This window comes from Trachemys scripta, chromosome 24 (assembly GCF_013100865.1).
Source record: "Trachemys scripta elegans isolate TJP31775 chromosome 24, CAS_Tse_1.0, whole genome shotgun sequence".
In the NCBI taxonomy this organism is placed as follows: Eukaryota; Metazoa; Chordata; order Testudines; family Emydidae; genus Trachemys; species Trachemys scripta.
This window is the reverse complement of record NC_048321.1, coordinates 3707150-3716817: the sequence shown is the minus strand read 5'-3', so window position 1 is coordinate 3716817 and position 9668 is coordinate 3707150. Positions and strand designations below refer to the sequence as shown.

Sequence of the window (9668 nt, the reverse complement as noted above, 5' to 3'; positions counted from 1 at the left end):
CGAGGGTAACGGCTGCCTGGGTCCGTGGGGAGCCTGAATACCGAGTGCTGGGGACGGTGTGAACTGCCCTATTCATGGCGAAGAGGCATTAACTCTGAAACCTAATGATGTCTGTTCAAATGCCAGCAGTGCTGCTAACTCTCTCACCACTGCTCATTTTAGCAGTACTTCTCTCATAATCCCAAATTCCCTCCCCAGGGACCAGCTCCCCTCCCCTTTCCCACATTCCTCTCCCCTCCCCCCAAACCAGCCCCTCCACCCCCAACAGGCAGGTTGCTTCGGGAGGAGGGAGCTGGTTGGCTCCCTTGTTTCCATCTTTAGCCCGTCAAACACCCCCACCCCCAGTTTGTGTGCCCTCAGCTGCTGCACAGTTCTCGCCCTGGAGCATCCCAGACCAGCCATCCCTGCTGCAGTGTTTGCTCTAGGGTCGTTGCCCTGCAAAGGACGATTGAGCTCCAGCATCTGCCCCCCGTGGCGGCTCCTGTCGGTATGTAGCCGCAGGGCCTGGCTCCCTGTGGCACCTGGGTGCAGCAGGCACTAGGTCTGGGACCTCACTGATAGGCCTCTGTGGGGTTGGCAGAGCCTCTGCCCCCTTGGGCCCCAGCTGATCTTGGCCCAGAAGTTGGCTGTTTGGAGCCACGAGCGAGCGGGAGCTGAACACGTTCCCCCAACACCTGCAGTGCATCCCCTGGGACTCGCCCAGCTCCAGAGACCATGGAAACCAATAGGGAGGCCCCAGCTTGCAGTGCCCGCTGCTCAGCCCAGCCTGGCGGCCTCACTCACGCACAGGGGGAGGGAGCGTCTGCACGAGGCTTCAGCCCATGGGAGAAGACACCAGGCCTCTTACTAGGGGAAGCAAAAGTGGATGGGAACCTGGGAGGCAGTGACCATGAGATGGTCGAGTTCAAGAGCCTGACACAAGGAAGAAAGGAGAGCAGCAGAATACGGACCCTGGACTTCAGAAAAGCAGACTTTGACTCCCTCAGGGAACTGATGGGCAGGATCCCCTGGGAGAATAACATGAAGGGCAAAGGGGTCCAGGAGAGCTGGCTGTATTTTAAAGAATCCTTATTGCGGTTGCAGGAACAAACCATCCCGATGTGTAGAAAGAACAGTAAATATGGCAGGCAACCAGCTTGGCTAAACAGTGAAATCCTTGCTGATCTTAAACGCAAAAAAGAAGCTTACAAGAAGTGGAAGATTGGACAAATGACCAGGGAGGAGTATAAAAATATTGCTCAGGCATGCAGGAGTGAAATCAGGAAGGCCAAATCACACTTGGAGTTGCAGCTAGCAAGAGATGTTAAGAGTAACAAGAAGGGTTTCTTCAGGTATGTTAGCAATAAGAAGAAAGTCAAGGAAAGTGTGGGCCCCTTACTGAATGAGGGAGGCAACCTAGTGACCGAGGATGTGGAAAAAGCTAATGTACTCAATCCTTGTTTTGCCTCTGTCTTCACAAACAAGGTCAGCTCCCAGACTGCTGCACTGGGCAGCACAATATGGGGAGAAGGTGACCAGCCCTCTGTGGAGAAAGAAGTGGTTCGAGACTATTTAGAAAAACTGGACGTGCACAAGTCCATGGGTCCAGATGTGCTGCATCCGAGGGTGCTAAAGGAGTTGGCGGGTGAGATTGCAGAGCCATTAGCCATTATTTTTGAAAACTCATGGCGATCGGGGGAGGTCCCAGATGACTGGAAAAAGGCTAATGTAGTGCCCATCTTTAAAAAAGGGAAGGAGGAGGATCCAGGGAACTACAGGCCAGTCAGCCTCACCTCAGTCCCTGGAAAAATCATGGAGCAGGTCCTCAAGGAATCAATTATGAAACACTTAGAGGAGAGGAAGGTGATCAGGAACAGTCAGCATGGATTCACCAAGGGGAAGTCGTGCCTGACTAACCTAATTGCCTTCTATGATGAGATAACTGGGTCTGTGGATGAGGGGAAAGCAGTGGATGTGTTATTCCTTGACTTTAGCAAAGCTTTTGATACAGTCTCCCACAGTATTCTTGCCGCCAAGTTAAAGAAGTATGGGCTGGATGAATGGACTGTAAGGTGGATAGAAAGCTGGCTAGATCGTCGGGCTCAACGGGTAGTGATCAATGGCTCCATGTCTAGTTGGCAGTCGGTTTCAAGTGGAGTTCCCCAAAGGTCGGTCCTGGGGCCGGTTTTGTTCAATATCTTTATTAATGATCTGGAGGATGGTGTGGACTGCACTCTCAGCAAGTTTGCAGATGACACTAAACTAGGAGGCGTGGTAGATACACTAGAGGGTAGGGATCGTATACAGAGGGACCTAGACAAATTAGAGGATTGGGCCAAAAAAAACCTGATGAGGTTCAACAAGGACAAGTGCAGAGTCCTGCACTTAGGACGGAAGAATCCCATGCACTGCTACAGTTTAGGGACCGAATGGCTAGGTAGCAGTTCTGCAGAAAAGGACCTAGGGGTCACAGTGGACGAGAAGCTGGATATGAGGCAACCGTGTGGTCTTGTTGCCAAGAAGGCTAATGGCATTTTGGGATGTATAAGTAGGGGCATTGCCAGCAGATCGAGGAACGTGATCGTTCCCCTTTATTCGACATTGGTGAGGCCTCATCTGGAATACTGTGTCCAGTTTTGGGCCCCACACTACACGAAGGATGTGGAAAAATTGGAAAGAGTCCAGCGGAGGGCAACAAAAATTATTAGGGGTCTGGAGCACATGACTTATGAGGAGAGGCTGAGGGAACTGGGATTGTTTAGTCTCCAGAAGAGAAGAATGAGGGGGGATTTGATAGCTGCTTTCAACTACCTGAAGGGGGGTTCCAAAGAGGATGGAGGTCGGCTGTTCTCAGTGGTGGCAGATGACAGAAGGAGCAATGGTCTCAAGTTGCAGTGGGGGAGGTCCAGGTTGGATATTAGGAAACACTATTTCACTAGGAGGATAGTGAAGCACTGGAATGCGTTACCTAGGGAGGTGGTGGAGTCTCCTTCCTTGGAGGTTTTTAAGGCCCGTCTTGACAAAGCCCTGGCTGGGATGATTTAGTTGGGAATTGGACTAGATGACCTCTTGAGGTCCCTTCCAACCCTGATATTCTATGATTCTATGATTCTCTTGTCCCAGCGCCTGCGGGCTGGCAGGGACACAGCCACGTCCATGGGGGAGGCAGCTGCCAGGAAGGCTGGTGCTCCCCATGGCCACTACTCACTGGTGACATACCAGATACCCCCGGGACAGGCCCAGCAAACAGCAGCACGAGCCCGCAGGGTCACACACCGTGCACGTGGACATGCAGCATGCACTGCACATGGAACCAGTACACACAACACACACTGCACTCGACCACACAACACACATTGTGCGTGGACACAAACATGCAGCACACACTGCCACATCATTGGAGCAGGGACATGAACTTTGTGCCCACCTGTACACACGACCCAGCCCCCGGCTACAGCGTCCCCGGCCCAGCAACTCGTTATGATTTATGCAGAGTGGCACAGTGTGGGGAGAGGAGCTTGGGAGCCCTCACCTGGGACGGGTGAAACCCAAAGCCCTTCTCCCCACCAGGCGGAGGGATTTAACCTGGCTCCCCCACACCCCAGGTGAGCACACTAACCCCTGGCTGTAAGGGAGGTGCCACCTCCACCCCGGTCTATAACTGGCCCCTACCTCGCCCCCAAAGTGTTTTAGCCAGAACTGGTTGGTGAGGTCACTGCGAATTGCCAGACAGACTTGGGTCAACTAGTCAGCTGAAAAAATTAACCCAGCTCTAAGTGACACACAGAGATATTGACATGCACACAAACCTTGCTATTAACACCCACCCACAGACACAGCCTGCCAGTAACACACACACACCCTGCAATTAACACCCTCTCACAGACTGCCACTAACACACACATACCCTGCCATTAACACACACCCAGACACATACCCTTTCACTATCACACACACAGACACACACACATCTTGCCACTAGCACACCCACCCACCCTGACACACACCCAAATCCTCACACACACACACCCTTGCCATTAACACCCACCCACAGACACACACCCTGACACTGACACACACACACACCCTGACACAGACATACACCTCACACCTGCTATGCTCGTGGGCTCACTCTCTCTAACCCTTGCTCCTGGCCATGTGTTGGTCACGCCCTGGCCACGTGCCCCAGCTCCCACCTGCGCGAAGGCCTTGTCCCCACATCCCCCTCCGGCTGCACCGGGCACCATGGCTCAGCTGGCATGGCTGGCCCCCAGTGGCAGAAAGCAGCATTGGCTCCCTCCAGCCAGGGCTGTGTGCCCACTTTGTGTGTGTGTGTGTGTGGCGGGGGGGGGGGCAGTGAACCCAGGGGCGCCAGGGCCCCGGTGCGTGTCCCCACGGGAAATTGCTGGGCGAGTGCCCGGCTGTGCACGTGGGTGGGGAACGGCAGGTCCCAGGGCCGCAGATGGAGCCAAACCAGCGGCTGCTGCCAGCCCATCCCCCACAGAGGGAGCCAGGCCCCGCTCCTGGCAGCATGCCTGCCCTGGGGAGAAGCTGTCACGTGCAGCTGGCCAGTGCCCAGGCTGGGAGGGAGCAGGGCATGGCAGGGGCAGTGCCACCCCCCCCGGACAGGATAACCCCCTGCTACACACACATCCATGGACCCCCCCCCAGCTGCACAATGCCACACAACCCCAGCCTGCCCCACTGCACAGCCACACGGCACCCAGTGCTCACCCCTGCCCAGCTGGGCACTACTTGGGCTCCCCTCCCTCCTGCAGCATCTCTGACACCCCCCGCCCCCGCACGCTGGCTCAAGAGCTGCCCAAGGGCAGGGCTGGGCTCTGCTCAATGTCTCGGGCTTCCTTCCCCCAGGGCCCAGGGGCAAACGGCAGGCCCTGCAGGCCAGGCCTAGCTCTGGGACCAGCAGCCGGCTGCGCTGCGCCCTGAGGCAGCACCTCCACGAGGCAGCCTGGGCTCAGCAGAGTGGAGCCGGGCGGGCGTCAGTGACTGGAGGGGAGTGGGAGGACAGTAATGGGGGGGGGGAGCCAGGGGGGGGGGTCGGGGACAGAAACCAAGAGGGCAGTGACCAAGGACAGAGAGCCAGTGGGGGTGGGGAGGCTGCTGGGGAAAGGTGCTTAGGGAGAGGGAGGCCTTGGAACTGGGGAGGGGAGGAGACAGAGTTGGGGGCGGGGAGGGTCTCCCATGCCATGCTACCCCAGCAGGCCATTTGACTGGGAGTGGGTGTGGGGGGAGACCGTGACAGTGCACTAACAGACCAATTGAATCCTGGGCCAGGGAGCCAGGACACCTGGGTTCTCCTCCCACTGTCTCTGTGGGTGCCCTTGGGCAGGTCCCGTCCCTGTGCCTCAGTTTCTCCCTGTACAATGGGGAGAATGGCCCTGCACTGGGTGGGGAGCCTGACAGAGAGTGGGGTGAATGAGGTATGCCAGGAGTAGACCATGTTTTACCCCCACCTGTGCCCCACAAGCAGGCGCCTGGATTGCACCAAGTCACTGCCCCAGAGGAGTGGCTGTCAGGTGTAGGTGGGCCCTGGGAGCGAGTGGGGGGGGGGGCTGCCCCCCATTAGAGACACAAGGAGAGTGAATAAATAAATGAGGCTTTAATTTGGCCCCTAAAGTGTGCTAGTGACAGACATGTCCCAGGCACCATGGCCCTACCCCCACCAGCCCAACCCCACATGTGCCCCCCCGAGCTATGCCCCCAGGAGCCACAGTGCCACGTCCCTGCCCACCCTGCCAGCAGCCCAGCCCCTTGTGAGCCCCCCCCAGACACAGCCATGGTGGCATGACCTGGAGCTGTGGGGTGGCCATGGGCAATAGCCCAGGTGTGCATGGCTGAGGGAGGGGAAAGTGCCTACGGCAGGGGTGACACAACATCACCGCGCATGGTGAAGGGGGGTTATTGAAGCCTGGGTAAAGCTGGCACCGGTGGGGCCCCCCTGCACTGGGAGCATCTCGCTGGAGTAAACGGGCACACCTGGGACAAGTAGGACACCTGGGTTCTGTGCTCTCTGACCCCAGGGCCTCTGGGCACTGGCCTACGCTGAGCACCCACAACTCCAGCGACAGGCCTCAAACAAATACCCTCCCCATGTCCAGGGCCATGAGGGACCCAGCCAATAAGACCTCGTCCACCCTACAAGGGCAGCCGGGCAAACGGGCGCAATCTCCTTGGCCCCCCAGCTGGGCCCCTCTCGGCTATGCTGGCAGCACTATTGGGCTCCTGGCAGCTAGAGCCACGGCCCTTGGGAGCAGAGCCAGGCTGAGAAACCAACAGCCAGAGGCTCAAGTCACAGCACTGCTTGGTGCCTCAGTTTCCCTGTTTAAAAGGGTCAATCCTGTGTGGCCAGCGGGCTGGGAGGGCGCTGATCCTGTGCTAGGGAGCGGCAGGGTCAAGAGGCACGCCCTGAATTGGGGGGGCAGGACTGAGGGGGGCATTCCCTGTGGGATGGAGCAGGGCTGAGGGCCAGGCCCTGTATGGATGGGGGCAGGCTCTGTATGGGGCAGGAGGCAGTGCTGGGGTGGGGCAGTGCCAAGGCACAGGCTCTGGAACGGGGGAAGGCCCCACACAGAGGCAGGGGGATGCAGGCCTCTGTGTGGGGCTGAAGGGCAGGCCCCACACAGGGCTGGGGGATGCAGGCCTCGTGCCAGGCTGGCTGCAGGTGCTGGCACATCCTGGGCTGGGTGCTCCTCCAGGCATGTGAGCTGCAGAGGGCAGCCCCACCCTGCCTGCTGGGTCCAGAGCAGGCCATGGGGAATCACAGGGCCTGCCCCACTCATGGGTGTGACTCCCCTTCCCACCTGGTGTCTCACTCTCAGCCATGCCCAACGTTCCTGCTCCCAGCGCTGGGCCTGGCTAGGCTCCAGTGCAGACACTGGCCCAAGGTGACACTTGACAGACTGGCTAGAGCCCCAGAGGCCACAGGTGGAACCGAATGGCCACCATGCCCAGTCCCACCCCTGCCTGGCTGCAGTGTCCAGCATCTGGGCCTGCCTGGGCTCAAGCGTCAGGCTCGCATCTGGTCCAGACGCAGGCTGGTTCTGGCCCGTTTCAGCCGTGTCCCTGGGCTGCTCTGCACAAGCGGTGCTGGCCGGGCAGGGGCTCAGCTGAGCCGAGGGGTCGGTTTTGATTCCTCAGAGCCACAGCCGGCCCAGGCCCTGGGAGCTGAGAGTGGGTTGGATTCGCTGAGTGGAAGGGAGAGGATCAATGAGCCAGGAGCAACAAGTTTGGGCAGCTGGATCCGGCTGCAGGGCTCAGCCGAGGAGTCCTTGAGCTCCTGGGGGGCAGCAGATGGGCCTGGAAAGTAGCTGGGGGGGGGGGTTCCAGTCCTGTGGGGTCCTGGCCCCAGCGAGGGGAGGCCCTGTCCAGTGGAATCCCGGCCCCAGTGAGGGGGCCCCGGTCCAGTGGGGTACCCACCCCAGCGAGGGGGCCCCGGTCCAGTGGGATCCTGGCCCCAGCCAGGGGGGCCAGCCAGCAGGTCCTGACTCTGGGCTCTAGCTGATGATCTCGGAGAGCAGCGGCGTCATGGTGGTCAGGTCCTGGATGTGCAGGATCTGCCGTGTGTTCTCCACCTTGAGCGTCCGCAGCTCGGTCAGCAGCAAGAGCAGCTTTGCGTAGAGGAGCCTGGGGCAGAGGGAGCTGAGCGTCAGCCCCACCTGTGGCCCTGGTGCCTGCCTGCCCCAGCGGTCGCTCTGCACCGTGGCAGGAACAGCCCCCCCGCCCAGGAACTCCATTCCACACAGCCTGGGTAGGAGACAGGGGAACTGAGGCACATGAGGGGGAAGGGGCCTATCTATGCACAGGGTCAGGAACAGAACCTAGGAGCCCTGACTCCCAGCCCCTCTGCTCTGGACCCACTAGACCCCACTCCCCTCCAGAGCTGGAACTAGAGCTCAGGAGTCCTGACCTGACTCCCATCCCCCGCCCCAATGGGCTGTTTCACAGGAGGTGCATGTGGCTGGAACACAGAGGGGCAGGAGGCTAGACTGAAAACCCTTGGGTGGGAGCTGGCTGGGCCCCACTGGGGAGAGGGGCTCCCAGGCTGAGCTCACCCCTTCCCTAGCTAGGGAGAGCGACCCCCAGTGCTACACCGTGCCCCCCACCCGACAAGGGCCCTTTTGCTTCCAGCTGCCCAAAGGCAAATCAACCTCTGGCTGGCTGGGGCAGAGGGGGGCTGGCTATTAGTGGTAAGGCCTTGTGCACACAAGTGTAAGCAGGGTCTGAACGAGTTCTCCCCAGACAGCAGGAGCAAACTGTATTTCCATGAACACACCTCCTGTGCAGAGGTATCCAGCAGAGAGTTGTGGAGCTCCAAGTGACCAGCTTTGGCTGGTGGTGGGTTACAAATCACCTAGTGAAATGTTGTTGTCAATGTTGTTATCTTCATTGTATGCCTAAAGGGGAGCAGAACTGTGCTGAGCTTGTCCCGAGTGAGGAGTCACCCTCAGCTGAAATGAACTCGCTAAGCCAGGGACTGGAAGGCCTGAGGCCTGTGAAAGTCAGAGGGGTGGTGACAGCTGTTCTAGCTAGGAGATGGGGCCTCTTCCTAAGGGTCTCTGGTCTGGTTTAACCTTTTTCTCCTCAGACCTCAATAGGCTCCATTAGGAGCCTTTTGTTATTTGAAGTACCCAAGAAGAGCAGACATCCCTTATGGTGGAGCAGTGTTTCTACCCAGCCTGCTGAGAGCTAAAAAATCACCAAGAGACTAACCTACAGAGGTCACAGCAAATAGCAGCAGAAGGTGGGTAGCTGGCAAGAGTGGCCAGTGAAAGTGGCAACCAGTCACCTGGTGGGGCAGCCAGGTGGAGAGGAACAGGTTACTAGCAGGACAGCCAGCCAGCACAAGTGCTAAGATAGCAGAACAACAAGATGCACCTCTGAACCCTGGGTCCTCACTGACCAAGGACAACCCCTGTGAGTGGGGTCTGGTGAGGGAGCAGAGGGGGGCACAGTAAAAGAACTGTTGGTTGTAGAACTCAAGGACATGAGGCAGAAGGCTCTTCCCCACGCACTCTGGGGTGGGTGTCCTGCTCACAGTTTTATGCTTATGAATCCTGCTTGTGGCATTTTCCCTAATTAATGTCGTGTGACTTCCCTCCTGTCATTAAAAGTTTATTTTCTACACACATACTCTGTGCTTGTGAGTGGGGAAGTAGAGGCGCCCATGGGGTGGTGTGTAATTGCCCCAGGTTACCAGGTGGGGGTTCGAGCTGGTTCTGTGTTCTATTGTTGAAAAGAACCCCCTAGATCAGGGGTCTCAAACTCAAATGACCATGAGGGCCACATGAGGATTAGTACAGTGGCCCGAGGGTCGCATTACTGACACCTCCCCCACTCCACCCCTTCCATGAGGCCCCGCCCCTGCCCCGCCTCTTCCCACCCCTTCCCTGCTCCCATTCCAACCCCATCCCCAAAATCTCTACCCCAACTCTGCCCCCAGGGGGTGCAGGAGGGCTGTGGGGTGTGGTGGGGGCTCAGGGCAGGGAGTTGGGGTGTGGGGTGCAGGAGGGGTGAGGGGTACAGCAAGGGGTCAGGGTGCAGGGTGCGGCGGGGGCTCAGGGCAGTGGGTTGGGGTGCAAGAGGAGTATGGGGTGTGGCAGGGGATTCAGGGCAGGGGGTCAGGGTGCAGGGAACAGCAGGGGGTCGGGGCACAGAAGGGGTGCGGCATG

General features: G+C 58.6%; 1 long non-coding RNA gene across 1 annotated transcript; it reads right to left on the bottom strand.

Moving 5' to 3' along the window:
• Positions 1-5584: 5584 nt before the first annotated feature.
• On the bottom strand, positions 5585-9371 carry LOC117869778. The gene is made up of 2 exons (XR_004643851.1): positions 8273-9371; positions 5585-7623 (listed from the first exon to the last, which is right to left on the bottom strand). It is a non-coding gene; the product is annotated as an uncharacterized LOC117869778 (long non-coding RNA).
• Between the last annotated feature and the right edge of the window lie 297 nt (positions 9372-9668).